Genomic DNA, 5,376 nt, shown 5'->3' on the forward strand with positions numbered 1-5,376 from the left:
GTTCTCTGTCAGTATTCTGAGTCCATTTGGTGCTTGGGTGAGTTCTTTATTTCCTCATTTGGTGTTTTAGGATTTCAGGATTGTTGTATTCTCTGTTTGGCTTAGTTTTTCGGATCTTTGCTGTGGAGGGACAGCGTGGTGCTTCTGCCTAGAGCGCCATTTTGCCGGAACTCCCTGTTTTGTTTTTTAATAACCACGTCATAGAATTCTTGTTAGGAAAAAGTGATTCAATATTTGTGTCTGGTACATAGCAAGAAGCTTAAGAAATGTGATAGATTTGAGATTTTTTAACATGTAAAATGATTTATTTAATTTGCCTCAGTGAAAACTATACCATTTGAGTACACAACAATTACTTAGCCTTATAATTTAGTATGAACTAGATGAACAGTCTTGACTATAGATTGTCTTATAAATGTAATAAATTCTCACTTAATTGAATTATTAAAGAATAAATGACACACCTGTGTTCATTGTAGCATTATTCACAATAGCAAAAAGATGGAAACAACCTAAGTGCCCATCAACAGACGAATGGATAAACAAATTGTGTACATATATACAGTGGAATACTGTGCAACTATAAAGAATAATGAGGAGTCCACAAAACATAACATGGATGAATCTGGAGGACATTATGCTGAGTGAAATAAGTCAATCACGAAAAGACAGATATTGTATGGTCTTGCTATGATAAAAAGTCAAGAATAGATATACACACAGAAAGCAAAGTTCTTTGATGGTTACCAAGGATGGGAAGGAGAGGGAGGGAGAATCACTTTCTAGATAGTAGACACGTGTTACTTTTGGTGTGGGAAAGGCAAGACCAAATATGGGTTACGTCAGCACAACTTGACCAAGGAAGATAAAGACACTAAGAACTATACGAGAAAAAGGGACAGTGTTGGTAAATGCTGTAATATACAGTTTTGCAACATCAGTAGAAACAACCAAATAATGTGTGTGTGGTTGTATAGGTAGATATGGATGCATATATGTGTATAGAAAGGCATATGCAAGTAAATGCACATGCATGTATAGGTGTATCTATAGGCATACATATATACCCTTTTGTGTGTGCTGCATATATATCCACATGTATAACAAACCATATAGGGGGTACAGTTATAGAGTCTTCTGAGACATATCCAGACAACTGATGGGATTGATTTACTGGGTTGAAAGGCTTGGGACCATAGTCTCAGAGAACAGCTTAGTCAATTGACGTAACATACTTCACAAAGATAATGTTCTACATCCTAGTTTGGTGAGTAGCGTGTGGAGTCTTAAAAGCTTGTGAGCAGCCATCTAAGATACAACTGTTGGTCTCTTCCCGTCTGCAGCAAAAGAGAATGAAGGAAATCAAAGGCTCAAAGAAGAAATTAGTCCACAGGACTAACAGCCTACACTGAACCACAGCGCCTTCTAACCTGAGACCAGAAGAGCTAGATGGTGCCTGGCTACCACTACCAAGACTTGTGAACATGGATATAATAGAAGGTCCCAGATACAGTGGGAGAAAAATGTAAAACAAAACCAAATTCCTAGAAAAGGCCAGACCTATTGGACCAACAGAGCCTAGAGGAACCCCCAAGACCATCACCCTACGATAACCTTTGAACTTGGAATTGAAGCTATTTCTGCAGGTCAACTTTCAGCCAATTAATAGATTGGCTGATAAAATATACAATATCACCGATGAGTAATGTGGTCCCTTAAACAATTAACTGTATGAGACCAAACGGTCAACATTTACCCAAAAGCAAAGATGAGACGGCAAGGATGGGAAGGGAAGCTAGATCAGTGGAAACAGAACAAACAGAATGGAAATAATGAGATGCTGACATACTGTAAAAATTGTAACCAATGGCATGGAACAATTTGTATAAAAATTTTTGAAGGGGAACCTAATTTGTTGTGTAAACTTTCACCTAAAACACAATAAAATATTTTTTTTTTTAAAGGAAGAATAAATGAGGAATTCTGCTGGCATACCCTGTCTCCTTCATATCCACAATAAATTTTACTGCTTGAATCCAGTTCAAATGCTAATTCATCCTTGGAGCCTTACCTTACACACTCCATCAAGTTGAACAGCCCTCCTACTTGTCTGAGCCTATCTTTGACTCTTAGCATTGCTTGTGTCTACATCTCATCTTCTCCATAGACTGTAAATTCATAGGCAAGTATGTCTTACTTTCCTCTGTAATGTCCTTACTGTCTAGTACAGCACTGTCCAACAGAAATATCATGAGACCCACATATTCAATTTTAGATTTTCTAGTAGCCATGTAAAAAAATAAAAAGAAACAAAATGAATTTTAATAATAATGTGGTTTATTTTACCCAGTATATTAAAAAATATTATCACTGCAATGTGTAACCAGAATTAAAAAAATAGTTTTTTTTTTTTTTTTTTTGGTGCTAAAGTCTTCAAAATCTTGTATGTTATTTTACACTTACAGCACCTCTCAGCCTCGACTAGCCACGTTTCAAGTACACAGTAGTTGCATCAGCTAACTGGACACCACAGGCCTAGCACATTACAGATAATTAATAAGGAGTACCCAAAAGGCAGACTTTAAAAAAATAATCCTTTTTTTTTTTTTTTCCCAACAGACTATCATGGCTACAGGAGTCTTACCACAAAATGAACAACTATATTCCACGTTAGTGAATAGCAGTGGGTATGCTGCAAGCAAGAAAGGTAATATTTCTTTAATATTCTTTTTGTTCTCTTTGTGCAAACCAGAGTTTAATAAAAGTAACTGTATGAGAATAAACCTGAAAGAAAGGCTCAATTCTTCATATTAGAATCCTAAGTTGCAGGTATTACTTACAGCCTTTTGTTTATTTCTGCCTTACCATTTGGGCCTATCAGGATTCCTTTTCAAAATCCTGAATAATGACCTTGGTGTTTTAAGAAGGAATGTTGAAAACAGTGTTTGCCTTCTGTGTTATTATCTTAGACTAAAATTATGCATTTGTTCCTATCATCAGACGCCAATGCATGAGTCAACTTTTCATTTCTTTCTTTCATTACTTGTAAGTGTCGCCTATAAAGCACATTCAGAAGCACTCTGCTCTACTCCTACTAATGTTTTTTTTTTCTCTCCTCTGTCACCTTCCCACACTGTTTTGATTTTTTTATATGGTACCTCAGGCAAGGAAGAGCGCTCTGACTTGGACTCTTATTGCCGCACTTGCCTCCTCACTCTTTCTGACTGTTGCTAAGTTCTGTAGCTGGGAACTCCATGGTTCCCCAGCACTTTGCCACTATTGATCTTGCTGCTACCACCGACAGCTGGCCAAGAGAGATTTTGAGCTGTTTCTCTTAGAAGTGCCCCTTGGAGTATTATCTAACTGCATTCTGAGTTTTGTCCATGTATGGGGAACTTTGAAGGATTTTTTCTTTTTCTGTAAGCAATATTAATGATATAAGGAAGGAGTAAGGGTCTAAGGGTATATTAAAGCTCAGTGCTTGCTGGTCACAGTGGTTCTCAAAATTGATTGTTCTTGTTGGACCACTCCACTAGGGGGAACTCTTTATCATCAAGTAAAGAAGTGTTTCCCACTTCTGACCTTGTCCAAATTCCAGATCCTTACAGATCCTTCTTCATCTGTATTTGCTATGTCTGACTCTAGGGGGACTAATAATACTGGTAACCACCATCTATGAACAGTTCTATGTTCCAGTTAATTTCTCTAGTTGTAGAAATGCTATCTAAAACAAACAGTAATGGTTTCTACTTGCTGCTGCCCTTGCAGAATTTTTTTCCCCTATATCACTCTACAGTTAATAAGTCTAGGAGTCAGATGAATCTTTTCCCCACCCTTCCTTCTGTTGGAATGTTACCTCTTAGTTGGTGTTTCTCATTGGGGGTTCTGTTGGCTTTTTTGTGGGGGGGAGGCTTTAGATAAAGGTTTACAGAGCAAATTAGTTTCTCATTAAACAACTAATACACATATTGTTTTGTGACATTGGTTGCCAACCCCATGATGTGTCTAACACTCTCCCCTTCTTGACGTTGCATTCCCCCTGACCAGCTTCTTGTCCCCTCCTGACTTCTTGTCCTTGCCCCTGGGCTGGTGGGCCCATTTAGGTTGGTTTTGTTTTATGGGGCTGTCTGATCTTTGGCTGAGTGGTGAACCTCAGGAGTGACTTCAGTACTGAGTTAAAAGGATGTCCGGGGGCCATACTCTCGGGGTTTCTTTAGTCTCTGTCAGACCAGTAAGTCTAGTCTTTTTTTTGCGAGTTAGAATTTTGTCCTGAGTTTTTCTCCAGCTCTGTCTGGGGCCATCTATTTCGATCCCTGACAGAGCAGTTGGTAGTGGTAGCTAGGGACCATCTAGTTGTGCTGGATTCAGTTTGGTGGAGTCTGTGGTAGTTGTGATCTAATCTTTCCGTTGTGTCTTTTGTTTTTTTCTTTCACCCTTGCTCCAGACAGGGTGGGACCAGTGGAGTATCTTAGCTGGCCCCTCACAAACTTTTAAGACCCCAGATGCTACTCACCAAAGTAGGACATGGAACATTTTCTTTATAAACTGTGTTATGTCAGTTGAGCTAGATGTCCCCTGAGACCATGGTCCCCAGCCCTCAGCTCAGTAATTCTGTCCCTCAGGGAGTTTGATGTGTCTATGAAGCTTCCATGACCTTGCTTTGGTCAAGTTGTGCTGACTTCCCCAGTATTGTGTACTGTCTTACCCTTCACCAAAATTACCACTTACCTATTGTCTGGTTAACGTTTTTCCCTCCCCGTCCCTCCCCTCCCTCGTAAACCATCAAAGATTGTTTTTTTCTGTGTGTAAACCTTTTTATGAGTTCTTATAATAATAGCCTCATATAGCATTTGTCCTTTTGTGTTTGACTTATTTCACTTGGCATCATGCCCTCCAGGTTCATCCATGTTTTGAGATGTTTCACAAATTAATCATTGTTCTTTATTGTTGTATAGTATTCCATTGTGTGTGTATACCATAGTTTGTTTATCCATTCATCTGTTGATGGGCACTTAGATTGTTTCCATCTTTTTGCTATTGTGAATAATGCTGCACTGAACATGAGAGTGCATATGTCTATTCATATGAAGGCTCTTAATTCTCTAGGATATATTCCTAGTAGTAGGATGGCTGGATTGTATGGCATTTCTGTTTCTAGCTTTTTAAGAAAGCGCCATGTCATTTTCCAGAATGGTTGTACCACTTTGCATTTTCACCAGAAGTGCATAAGAGTTCCAAACTCCCTGCAGCCTCTCCAGCATTTGTTATTTTCTGTGTTTTTGATTTGTGTCAGTAATGTCAGGGTGACATGAAATCTCATTGTAGTTTTGATTTGCATTTCTCTAATGGCTAGTAATCACGACCATTTCCTCGTGT

The 5,376-nt window shown here is 38.6% G+C and overlaps 1 long non-coding RNA gene across 1 annotated transcript in view; it reads left to right on the forward strand.

Moving 5' to 3' along the window:
• Positions 1-2,180, forward strand: part of LOC111822022 (uncharacterized) — a 46,919-nt gene extending 44,739 nt beyond the window's left edge. The window contains exon 3 of the long non-coding RNA XR_002825310.1: positions 1,965-2,180. This is a non-coding gene — a long non-coding RNA (uncharacterized LOC111822022). The remainder of the gene's footprint in view (positions 1-1,964) is intronic.
• The last annotated feature ends 3,196 nt before the right edge of the window (positions 2,181-5,376 follow it).

Source organism: Trichechus manatus, unplaced genomic scaffold (assembly GCF_000243295.1).
Source record: "Trichechus manatus latirostris isolate Lorelei unplaced genomic scaffold, TriManLat1.0 scaffold00120, whole genome shotgun sequence".
In the NCBI taxonomy this organism is placed as follows: domain Eukaryota; kingdom Metazoa; phylum Chordata; class Mammalia; order Sirenia; family Trichechidae; genus Trichechus; species Trichechus manatus.